Raw genomic sequence first — 13,365 nt, 5'->3', positions numbered from 1 at the left:
AGCCTCTGAGACCTTCCTGAGTTCCAAAGAGCAAATTTAATCAGAAAAGTTAACCAGTCAAGCAAGACAAAATAATAATAGTTTAGCCATAAAACAAAGTCAAGGATTGTTAGTTCCTCCTCAAGGGCTATAGATAATATCCAGAGCCATATCCTTAAGTTGTTTTAGAGATACTAAAACCCCCACCAGTTGGAAAAAGTTAACCAGAAGGTTGATGATTGTGATATGCAAAACATCACACTGTTATCTAACCATCAGCCAATCAGAAAATTGTGAACAAACTGATCATGCACCCTGTGACACTCTCCCTCACACTGTGTTTAAAAACTCTTCCCTAAAAGCCATTGAGGAGTTTGGGTCTTTTGAGCATGAGCTGCCCATTCTCCTTGCTTGGCACCCTACAATAAACGCTGTACTTTCCTTCACCACAACCAGATGTCAGTAGATTGGCTTTGCTCCATGTTAGGTGAGCAGAAAACACCTTCAGTTCAGTGAAAACACACCTTGAATAAGTTTCATAAAATAATACTTAATCCTTAGTACAAGCAATCTAATATTCTCTATTCTATTTCCTCTTTTGTTTTGTTTTGCTTTGCTTTGTTTTGTTTTTTCTATACTGATGGACAGAAAGTATGGCAATTATGATCACAGACTCTAGGGACAGCCCAATTGGGTTCAAATTCTACTTCTGAAGTTGAAGGATACAAAATTTACAAACAGAAATCAATTGCATTTCTATACACTAAGGATGAAATAGCTGAAAAAGAAATAAAGAAAACTATTCTGTTCACAGTAACATAAAAACAATAAAATACTTCAAAATAAGTTTAACCAAGGAAGTGAAATATCTGTACATGAAAACCACAAAACTTGCTGAAAGAAATCAAAGAAGATGCAAACAAATGGAAAGACATCCTGTGTTCATAGATCAGAAGAATTAATATTGTTAAAATGTCCATACTACCCAAATCCATCTATAGATTCAATGCAATCTCCATCAAAAAACCAATGACATTTCTCACAGAAATAGAAAAAACAATCCTAAAATTTGTATGGAACCACAAAAGACTCCAAATATCAAAAGCAATCCTGAGAAAAAAGAAGAAAGCCAAAGGTATTACACGTTCTGATTTCAAACTATACTACAGAGCCACAGTAACAAAAACAGTATGGTACTGGCACGAAAATAGACACATAGACCAATGGAACATAATAGAGGGCCCAGAATTAAACTCCTGTTTATACAGTCAACTAATATTCAACAAGGAAGCTAAAAGCATCCAATAGGGAGAGGATAGTCTCTTTAACAAATGTTGGGAAAACTGGACAAACACGTGCAGAGCAATAAAATTGGACCCCACAAAATTACTCACAAAAATTAACTCAAAATGAATGAAAAACTTAAACATAAAACCTGATACTATAAAATTCCAAGAAGAAAGGTTAGGGAAAGAAAAACCACTCCTGGACAGTGGTTTTGGAAATGATATTTTAGGATATGACACCAAAAACACACACAAAAAAGCAAAAATCAGCAATTGGGACTACACAAAACTTAAGAGCTTTTGCAAAGCAAAAAGCAAACAAATAAACAAAAACCACTTACAAAATAAAAAGATAACCTACAGAATTGGAGAAAAATTTTGCAAACCATATATTGGACGAGGGGTTAATATCCAAAATATATAAAGAACTCATACAACTCAGAATCCAAAAAATCCAGTTAAAAAATGGACAGAAGAACTAAATAGACATTTTTCCTAAGAAGACATCCAAATCACCACAGGCACATGAAAATATGCTCAACATCACTAAACACTAAACATCAGACAGAAGAACTAAATAGACATTTTTCCTAAGAAGACATCCAAATCACCACAGGCACATGAAAATATGCTCAACATCACTAAACATCAGGGAAATGCAAATCAAAACCACAATGAGATACCACCTAACACTTATTAGAATGGCTATCATCAAGAAGACAAGAGATATGTTGTCAAGGACACGGAGAAAAGGGAACCCTTATAAACTGTTAGTGGAAATGTAAATTAGTTTAACCACTATGGAAAACAATATGAAGGGTCTTCAAAAAATTAAAAATAGATCTACCATATGTGATCCAGCAATTCCACTTCTGGATGTATACCCAAAGGAAATGAAAACAGGATATCAAATATATACGTACACTCCCATGTTTATTGCAGCATTATTCACAAAAGCTAAGATATGGAAACAATCTAAATGCCTATCAACAGATGAATGGATAAAGGAGATGTTTTATACATATATATATATATATAAAAACATGTAATGAAATATTATATATATAATGGATATTATATACATATTATATATACATAATGGAATATTATTCAGCCATGAGAAAGGAGGACATCCTGCCATTTGCAAAAACAACATGGATGGACCTTGAGCACATTATGCTAAGTGAGATAAGTCAGACAGAGAAAGACAAATACTGTATGATATCACTCATATGTAAAAATTTTAAAAACCTAACTTGTAAAAACAGAGAATAAAATGGTAGTTACCAGGTGTGTGGGGGGGGGGGGTGAAGAGACAGGACAAATGTTGTTTAAGGCTATAACTTACAACAAGTAGTAAATAAGCCCTAGAGATACAATGCACAATACAGTGAATATATACAACAATATTGTATTATTATAATCATCAAACTTGCTAAGAGACTAGGACTTAATTATTCCAACTACTTAAAAGAAAGGATAATTATGTAATGTGATAGAGGTGCTAATTATCCTTACAGTGGAAATCATATCAATGTATAGAACTAAAATGTTGTAACTCTTAAATTTACAAAATATTATATGTCAAATATATTTCAATATAAATAAATAAATATCCCAGTTCTGCCAGGTATTAACTCTGTGACTTAAGGGCTCTGTGCCTTAGTTTCCCCTTGTGAAAACTGGAAATAATAATAGCCCTACTCATAGGGTGGACATGAAGATTAAATGAGGAAATACATGTAGAGCACTTCAGACAGAGCTTGACAGTGAGGGATGTTTACATGTTTGTACAGTGACAATAATTACTATTTGTAAAAGCTAGTCAAGACCCACTGTATTGACTTTATGACTCAGTAACAGGTCAGAGCCAGTAGTTTAGAAACCATAGTCTAGGGGCTTCCCTGGTGGCGCAGTGGTTGAGAGTCCGCCTGCCGATGCAGGGGACGCGGGTCCATGCCCCGGTCCCGGAGGATCCCACATGCCGCGGAGTGACTGGGCCTGTGAGCCATGGCCGCTGAGCCTGCGTGTCCAGAGCCTGTGCTCTGCAACAGGAGAGGCCACAACAGTGAGAGGCCCGTGTACCGCAAAAAAAAAAAAAAAAAAAAAAAAGAAACCATAGTCTATACTATAACCTGGACTGAGACCTTCAGATCTGAATAGGCTGCCCAGCCACACAGCACCCAAGGAGGGCAGTGTCTGCCGCCCGTGTGAGCAGGCTCCCAAGCGAGCAGTCAGCAGAGCTGGACCCTGTCACACAGATGTCACCAGGCTGTCTGCACCCTCACGTCATGGTAGTATCCCCTCTCTGTGATTCACAGCTTACCAGGACACCTTAGGACCATCTGCTACCTTTCAGTCCTTGCTCACTGAATAGAGAGGCTGCATTGGTGAAGAAGAAGCTGCTCCTTATGATAACATAAAAGGGGGATATGTCAGTGGCAAGATTTCCTTATTCTGCTAACTAGGGCCAGAGACAGAGAATTCGGAGCCTACAGTCAGGGAAGAGGAGGTCTGCTGAAGTGCTCTCACTTTCTTTCCAGGGAGAGGGGTGCCTTATCATAATGGAGAAAGCTAGGGGCCAAAGAGCCATTCTGCAAGGGCCCCTGCCAAGGACCACTGCTGACATCGGCTCAGAGAAGGCTGCAGTGTTGATAAGACCTCACGCAACGAGAAAAGTAAGGTGTTAGTGACATTGCATGTGACAGTAGAAAAACCAGTGGGAAGGTAGAACCTTAAAAAGTTGCATCTTTTCCATCTTTGCCACTCCTGAAAGTGACCCCTTGGCCCCAGCAGCAGCGCTTCTCACACCCCTGATTCATACCCCTTCACAGTGCCCAGGCATTTGAATCTAATGCTGGCTTGACCCAGAGGAAGCAGGAGTCCATGAAGGCAGCCATTCTGTGTGTCAGAAAGGAAAGTTAACAGCCCTGGGATTACTTCTGTCGTCCAGAAAGCAGAAATTTTCTCACAAATGTCAGTGTCACATATGAAGGACCAAGGAGCCAACCTATTGGCTATGATGTGACAATCTGAGCAGCAAATATTAATATATAAGCAAGACTCTGAAAGACCATGAGTTCACAGTGACCCTCAAAGAAAAAAGTTCAGCCAGTGGAAGGTAATATGTTTCATTTCTATCCAGTTTACCAAGTAGGGAAGGGTAATAGCCTGGATAACGGGCCCCAAATATATTAGTTCCTAATCCCTGGAACCTTAGAATGTTACCTTAGATAGCAAAGACTTTGCAAATGTGATCAAGTTAAGGATCCTGCATTGGGATCCTGGGTGATGTGGGTGGACCCTAATTGCCATCACAAGTGTCCTTATAAGATACAGGCAGGAAGAGATTTGACACAGAGAAGAGGAGAAGGTGATGTGTTTGTGAAGGCAGAGATTGGAGGGATGCAGCCTCAAGCCAAGGGATGCCAGCAGTCAGAAGCTGGAAGAGGCAAGAGATGGATTCTCTCCCAGAGCCTCTGGAGGGGGTGTGACCCTACCAACACTTGGATTTCAGTCCAGTGAAACTGATTTCAGGCTGCTGGCCTCCAGAACTGTGAGGGAATAAATTTACGTTGTTTTGACCCACAGCTGAATGGTAATTTGTTACAGCAGCCACAGAAAGCCGATACAGGAAGTGTTCACGGGAAATGGGTTTTTGCTTCTTCTGCTAAGTACAGACTTACAATGGTTTGACTCATGTTTTTTTGACTTCACAATGGTGCAAAAGTAATACGCATTCAGTAGAAACCATACTTTGAATTTTGATCTTTTCCTGGGCTAGCAATATGTGGTACTATACTCTCTCATGATGCTGGGCAGTGGCAGTGAGCCACAGCTCCTAGTCAGCCATGCAGTCATGAAAGTAAACAACCAATACACTTAGAACCATTCTATACCCGTACAACCATTCTGTTTTTCACTTTCAGTGCTATATTTAATAAATTACAAGAGATATTCAATACTTTATTATAAAATAGATCTTGTGTTCTTTGATTTTACCCAACTTTAAGCTAATATTAGTATTCTGAGAACATTTTTTAAAATTTTATTCTTTTTTATGGCTGAGTAGTATGCCATTGTGTGTGTGTGTATATATATATATATATATATATATATATATTGCATCTTCTTTTTTTAATATTTATTTATTTGGTTGCATCAGGTCTTAGTTGAAGCACATGGTATCTTTGTTGTGGCATGTGGGATCTTTCTTTGCAGTGCATGGACTCTTCCTTGCAGCACGTGGACTTCTTTCTAGTTGTGGCATGGGCTCAGTAGTTGTGGCACACAGGCTTAGGTGCCCCGCGGCATGTGGGATCTTTTTACCCCCACCAGGGGTCAAACCCGTGTCCCCTGCATTGGAAGGTGGATTCTTAACCACTGGACCATCAGGGAAGTCCCAGTGTTCTGAGAACTTTTAAGGTAGGTTGGACTAAGCTATGATGTTTGGTAGGTCAGATATATTAAATGCATGTTCTACTTATGACATTTTCAGCCTACAGTGGGTTTATTGGAACTTACCCCTTGTAAGTTGAGGAAAATCTGCACACGTCATTTTCTGTATAAGCAGGAGGAGGGGAAAAGATTAGGATCTAACTCTAAATGTACCAAATAGAAGCAGATAAAACAAGATGAACCAGGAGGAGGGGGTTCAAGAGTGTGTTCCACAGGGAAGAAGGAGCCAAGTTCCTAAAGGAAAGCTCGTTCACCTAGATTCAATGCCCTGACAAAGATCCTCTCCCTGACCAAATTCTAGCCAGGCTCCCCTTCTCCACTGGACCTCACCCTGGCCTATAAAGACTTGCACAAAACCCCAACATAGTTTCTAACGGCTCAAGATCACAACCCTAGGATGACCCCAACTTAAAAATCCCTACTGAGAAAACCCAAGGCTGCCAGAAGAATTGACTGCTCCAGCCAGCACCTGTTTCCCAACCTGTGTGGGAGGGCAGCGGCCTAACTTCTATAAGCACCAGTTAGCTAACGCAGATGGGCTTCACATGGACCAATCCCCTCTTTACTATTTTTGTAATTTTTCACTTCCCTGTCTCTGCTCAAGCCCCTGGACCCCTCAATTCCCCATCCCTAGTCCCTCATTCTCTCTTTAAAACCTCCTATCACCCCTGTACAAATCAAAGTTGAGTTCAATTCATGCTGGACTCTTTTCCCTACTGAAATTGTATATTACTGATTAAAATCTGTCCTTACCACTTTAGCTAGTCCAGGTTTCTTTATCTTTGACTCCTACACATCCTGGAAATTGGATCCTCCAGGGCCCACTGATTATAACAGAATACTGAGGAGGATTCCAGGGTGTTTAACTCTGCTAGCAGGTCAAGTCTCCATACCACATTGATCAGGCTCTTAGATACACAGCACTGGCCAAGTCAACACCAAGAGAACACAACTGGGGAAAGACTACATTGTAAAAACAAAACAAGAGGGCTTCCCTGGTGGCGCAGTGGTTGAGAGTCCACCTGCCGATGCAGGGGACACGGGTTCGTGCCCCGGTCCGGGAAGATCCCACATGCCGCGGAGCGGCTGGGCCCGTGAGCCATGGCCACTGAGCCTGCGCGTCCGGAGCCTGTGCTCCACAACGGGAGAGGCCACAACAGTGGGAGGCCCTCGTACCGCAAAACAAAACAAAACAAAACAAGACAAAACAACAAATTTATGAGAACAGTGTGGACTTTAAGGTCTCACTGACATGTTTAATGGAGATCACTTAAGAGAGGTAGTTTTGAATCACCTGGAACTACATACATATGTCAGGACCCAATGAGAGCTACCTGCTCAGCTACCCAGAGCAAGGACGTGGCTGGAAGGATACCATTTCTGCTTTAAAGTTCTGGTAAGATTACAGCATGATGGGGAGGAGTAAGAATAGTGATATTCATGAGACCCGAGGGAGGCAAACCCTAAGAAAGAGTAGGACAAAAAGGAAGAAAAGGTAAACAATTATCCTTCAATTCCTGGGTTAGAGCAGTTAGAAGCAGTGCTGGTGTCCCCGCCATGGTGGACTTTGCAATCCTATAAAGCTGTGCATACCTTCTCAGTGCACTAAAAGGATTAAATTGTTTCACAGGCAGCTGACACATCAGGCTGTGACTAATTCAACACGTAGAAGTGTTTTGTTCGTTTTACAATGAATGCATTTGGGGAAATGTAATTTGTTAACCCCAAGTACAGATATTTAGATGATTGATGATTGTTTGCTATGTTTAAAAAAAGCTAATTGTTAGCATAAGATTAGCGACGTGGGTATTAAATAGCATGTGTCGGGCCTCAGGCAATACAGAATCCTCTCCACTGATGAACTCTAGGAGGTGTGAGGTGTGATGAACAACTTTACTTTTTCCTTCTTAGAAAGAGAGAGGCTGGGAGGAGGAAGGGAGTATCCAGAGTTCTGATGGGAAAGGAGGAACGGAAGGCTTATCTGTACTTAGCCCCACACCCAGGCAATGGCCAATGTGACTGGGTGGAGGAGAGAGCCTCAGGATCATCCTTACTTGGGGTGGGGTAGGTAGGAGGGTGGAACACTGGATTTTGTTTCTCTCTCTAGGCAGAGCAAGTGGGGAGAGGTACACAGGTCCCAAGTGCTGCCTCTCCTCTTTGCCCCTAACCCTAATTCCCACTCAGCAACTTCTCAAAAGTGTATTCTTCCCGGGGTTCCATCTGAGCTCAAAGAGCAAGGCAGCTGGGTGGGGGTATCAAATCCAAGATATCATGTCCTGTCTGCCCTATGTGCACCAGCTTGGGGCCTCCAGAGCTCACTGAAGCTGTGAAGGGGCAGAGGTAGGACTCAACAACAAGGCTACTGACTCCAAACCAACCCCAAGACCACAGCTGCCCCCATCACCCGTCCTACTGCTGCCTGCTCCTGGCAGACACAGCTTGGATCCCCAGAACCTTCTACAGTGGTCCCAACACATGTTTTATCCATGCTTCACATAGATCTCAGGCCACTCTGGAGATCTCATGAAGACATCAGGCCCTCCCATCCCCTCCCCCCACCATTTCCATATGGGTGGCATCTGCTTACAGTAAAAGCCAAGGGCAGGTAAAGGAGCAGGTTAATCATTTAGAGCATTTCCCTGTACATTTATGATGGAGTTACTGTGAAACTCATGGGCCTCAGCATACAGAAGACCATCTCCAGAGAATTCCTGGCAACAGCCCTGCAATCAGATTATGGAGCCCTGGTTGAAACACAGCTTCCTCAGTAGCAGTGGTGAGGGGTGGGAGGAGTGTCAGTCCTCTCAACCGTTCTTTGGGGTAAGGTTGCTCTCAGCTGGGTTTGACATCTATAAGCTAGAAAAAAATTAACATCACACAAACACACACATTAGGCCCAAAAAACTCAACCTTCCCCCAGGGGAGCCCCTCTCAAACATGGTGTTTTCTACAAAGCAAACTTTAATAACTGAAGAACCGCCCCCCACCCCACCCACTGAGGAGGACTCAAGGTCACCTTTTCCTCAGGTCCAGAACTCTCCCTCTCCAGAGTGCCATTCTGGTGTCTCCACCTCAACCAGGATATTGATGGGGAACCGAAATTCAACACCACCCCAGCTAAGCTCAACTTGGCTTCTCAAACCTGTTTCTTCTCCTATTCCCTCTCCCACTGTAGGCACTGGTACTGTAATCCAGCCAGTCAGCCACTCCAGAAACCAGAGTCATCTTAAATTGTTCCATCTCCTACTAATGTTTCTGGCCTCTTAACTGGGACATACACAGTCCCAAGCTAGCTCACCAGACCACAGTTCTAATTTCTGTTGAGGTTTACCTCTTTATGAGGGAAGAAGATCAAAGAGCTTCTCTCCAGCACCCAAGGAGACTAGCACATACCTGTCCCCTTCTTGGTTTCCACACCCACGCTGTGGTGCCCTCTTCACCCTCAGCCCCACTCCCTCCGCCTCCCCTTCGGCCGCACATTTCTGACATGAGCTCAGACATAGTTGAGCAGCAATAATCCCCATGCTGGCCAGTTACTCAAACTGGGAAGTGGGTGCCCATGTAGCCTGCCAGTGCTTCCAGCCTGGAAGATTAAGGTGAGGATAGCCGTGTCCATAGTGAGCACCAGCTACAGTCTAACAGGGGAAGGCAATTCCAGGCACCCATCTGTAAGGGGAGGCTCAACCAGAAGGGGTATCACTGTGGAGTCAAACAACCTGCCGCTAGGGCCTCCAGTTTATCCTCCCCATAGCCAGCACCCAAAGACAATCCTTCCTGCTGGCTGCACCCACATGTGTACCCATCCATGGAAGCTCTGTAACCTCTCTCTTCCCACCAAAACTGCTCTTGGGAGCAACTTGAGATCTGCATTCACACCACTGTGCATCAGAGCCGCTGAATTCCCCCCAGCCCCAGGGACTTGCACATGTGAAGCACCTGTCACTATGGACTTCCAGCTTGGAAGTTTCTAAGAGAGAGGGGCTCCCATCTCCCACCTCCAGGAGAGGCTGATCCAGGCCAGCATACAGCGGTATGCCATGAGGTGGATACAGAGGGACGCAGTGTGTGGCCCAGGCCCTGAGAGGCAGAGGCAGGGGCCTGTTCTTAGCCTCACTCCCTGATCATAGCCTGAGACACATCCCCTCACCTGGCCAGGCAGCAGCACGCAGCGGCACTGTGCAGGGAGAAGCACACCCTTTGCAGGAGGTTTGGGCAGAGCGAAGAGACACGACATGTCTGACAAAGTTCTTTGTAAACTGTGGAGAACCAGAGCTGTGAATGGTTTAGTGTGTGCCCTGTGATGATAATGACAGGAGAGACTGCCATTGTTGGGGGGATGGAAAAGCTTCCTGAAACAATAAACACACAGACATCAGTGTTCATGTTACTTGAGCCCTACAGTGAGCCCATCACTAGTGCTTTCTCCTTTGATTCTGAGAACTGAATGTCCATGCTTCATGGGGGCAGCAGAGTGTGACAAATGTCACCTTTTGCCGAAGCAAGGATTCATGGTCATACTACCTTGCACAGAGTGGGGAATGTCAATCCAACATATACCCAGGAGGGCTAGAACAGAAATAAAGTCACTGGATTTTGGAATCAAAAGAATCTGAATTCAAACTCAGCCCCTAACTGTGCAATAGGTGCTCATGATTTGGCCTTTCCAAACCTCAATGTTTTCATCAGTGTAGTAACAATAATAGCAGTAGCTGCTACTTACTGATCATTCACTACATACCAAACATGGCACTAAATATTTTACATTTCACTGGATTGTCCAAAGAGCTATGAGTTGGATGTTATCATGAGGGAAATAATATCTTCCTTAGGGTAATGTTATAAGAACCAAATGAGGTAATATATGCAAACCATAGTTGGTGCTTTAAAAACTGCAATTGAGTCCAGCTCTGTGAAAGATATGGTAGGAGGTGGGGAAGAAGCAGGGTAGGAGGAGCTTAAGAAAAGAAGTACAAAACTTAGATGTAAACTTCAAGAAGGTTACAGACAGTTGGGAAGATAAGACATGAGTGCGTGAACCAGAAAACTGTGAGATGCTCTCCCTGCCATGGGAGAGTAGAATTTCTCTAAGGAGGGATACAAACAGATTTTGAGGAAGCAGAGAATAAAGAAGAGGGAATACCAAGCTGGGGGAAAAGTAAGCCAAGATATGAAAACAGGTGGAGACTTTAGGGTCATGTGCTGGTGAGGGCCTGGACAAGAGTACCTGCTATTTCACATTGTACTCTGCTATCTCAGGGCAAACCATGAGTCACTCCTCTGACAGATCTTGGCTCTTCACATAGTTGCAATCAGCTCCAGCCAACACCAGACTTAGCACTCGTCAAGTCCAAGCTCCTCTTTTTCAGATGAGGAATCTGAGGCTCAGAGAAGATACAAAGCTTGGCTGATGCTGAAAGAGAGCTATCTAGGTCTTCTGATTCCCTCTAATGCCCATCGTCCCCACCACTAATTGCCATCAACATCAGGAGAGCCAGAGAAGGCTCACCCTACCTTGCAGCTGCCCCACTTCCCCAATCCTGAGAGGAATAGATAGCCAAAAGCTTGCTCTTGCATCCAAGTAGGGTCTGGGAGACAATACTAATATTTCCAGAGATTCACGGACCCTCCTGGGGTAGATTATACTCCCCTGTCTCATTGATGGCAGGTCATATGACTTGCTAGTGTGTAATCGTTTTCCATTCTCTCTCTCTCTCTCTCATATTTTGTCATAGTAAAATACACATAACAAAATTTACCTTCTTAACCATTTTTGTTTTTTTGCGGTACACGGGCCTCTCACTGTTGTGGCCTCTCCCATTGCGGAGCACAGGCTCCGGACGCGCAGGCTCAGTGGCCATGGCTCACGGGCCCAGCCACTCCGCGGCATGTGGGATCTTCCTGGACTGGGGCACAAACCCGTGTCCCCTGCATCGGCAGGCAGACTCTCAACCACTGAGCAACCAGGGAAGCCCCTTCTTAACCATTTTTAATTGCACAGTCCAGTGGTGTTAATCACCATGCTCTCTTTTCTCTCCATCATGACAACCAGCAATTCCTTAAATAGGATCTTCTCCATCAGCCTGGGTCCCAGGTTAAAATGACATGGAGAGGAAATGCAACTGACTCAGATAGCATGAGCAAGGAATACATCTTTGATGTTGTAGCTTCCAGCATCTTGGGGTTGCTTGTTACACCAGCAGTACCTAACCTCTCCTGGCTGATACACAGGATAACACACTGTCATCTCCAACTTGCTATTCACACTGCTGTCTAAAGACCATGAAGTTTCCATGTCATAGCATCTGACTTGAACAAAAGTAGAAGATACTGTTTCTACCCTCTAAAATCTCAAGATGCATGATAGAGACCAGGAATGGAACTAGCTGGAAAGCAAGGGCAAATGCATACAACTGAACAAGTGCATTCATCAGCATGGGCATGTTGAAAAGGACTGATCCTCCAGGCTGCTGAGAAAGGACTTTCTTCAGAAGGGAGTCTTTTGAGACTGGGTGTCACATCCAGTCTTCTCAAACTAAAGAGAAAGACAGGGAGGAGGAAAGCCAGGGTAGGGGAAAATAAGTTTCTTAATCACTGACTATCATCTCAGGCAGGGGTTTTATTGCTATCTATCCCTGATAACATGTGGGTAGACATCTATCAAAGAGATGTGATGGTGTCAAGTTGTCCAGTCCTGACCTGGGACCGCCCACCACTTGCACAATCCCTGGCAGCTTGTCTCCAGGAGAACAGGGTCTTAGAGTATCCAAGGCCTCTGCTACTTGCTAACAAGAGACAGATGGTGTTTGCACTTCTTTCAAAGACAGATCTGTGTCATGTGAAGGTGGAGGAGGAAATAAGAGCTCTACAAACATACTCAATCTCTCTTTATGGTACCCATTTGTATACCTGGCAGCTGTCCAACTCATCAAAATCCCACTCTTCCTGAACATGTAAAATGGGTGAAAAATGACTTGGGTCAAAGTTTAAGGAGCCAGGTAAGGGCCCAGAGGTGATAGAGTCAGGCTGAGCATAGGCAGTGTCCACCCTAGAGAAGGGTGACAAACTATGCAGCTCCCCCTCATCTTTGGGACCCTGGTGGACCCATCAATATCTATTATGCCCTTTGTAAGATCCTGAGCATAAGGAAAATATAAAAGCTTACAGTTTTCTTACCTGGACTCTGGAGCCAGAGCACCTGAGTTCAAAGCAGCTAGAACAGTACCTGCAAGACTAGATCTGAAGAAGGTTTAGCTTCAGTTGCTGCCGCAGTGCTCTCACCCATCATTTCCCATGGAACTCATAAGCCAGGAACACAGATGTGCAGGAGTGGTCTGAGTCTGAGGCTTGGAATAAGTGAGATTCAGATGGGGCCATGGGCCCTTGGTCTGTGGAAGTCCCACTTCCCGGGACCTGCAGGGAAAATAAAGAGGCAGTTGTCATATGTGAAGAAACCACTGGACCAACCATGAAGATCCCATCCCTGAGTCCCAGCTTTTTTCTTTAGTTCAAGAGGTAGAGACGGAATTTATCAAAAGCCACAGCTTGGGGGCTAGGAGCGAGGTTTCATCCCAAGGCCCACATTTGTTCATCTGAGAAGTGAGTGAGTCAAAGTAAGGATGTACGGCAGAGCATCTGGTGGAAA

At 44.0% G+C, this 13,365-nt stretch overlaps 1 protein-coding gene across 2 annotated transcripts in view; it reads right to left on the bottom strand.

Moving 5' to 3' along the window:
* The window catches only part of LYPD8 (LY6/PLAUR domain containing 8), a 37,074-nt gene extending 23,993 nt beyond the window's left edge, over positions 1 to 13,081 (bottom strand). The window contains exon 1 of one of the 2 annotated variants that reach the window (XM_019937377.3): positions 12,946 to 13,081. The gene's annotated coding sequence lies outside the window, so the exon portion shown is untranslated. Of the gene's footprint in view, positions 1 to 12,896 lie in introns of both variants that reach the window. The other variant, XM_033853737.2, reaches the window with a different exon arrangement.
* Positions 13,082 to 13,365: the final 284 nt, after the last annotated feature.

The sequence above is a fragment of the Tursiops truncatus genome, chromosome 3, assembly GCF_011762595.2.
Source record: "Tursiops truncatus isolate mTurTru1 chromosome 3, mTurTru1.mat.Y, whole genome shotgun sequence".
NCBI lineage: Eukaryota > Metazoa > Chordata > Mammalia > Artiodactyla > Delphinidae > Tursiops > Tursiops truncatus.
The sequence above is the reverse complement of the archived record's forward strand: the minus strand, read 5'-3'. Positions and strand labels throughout refer to the sequence as shown.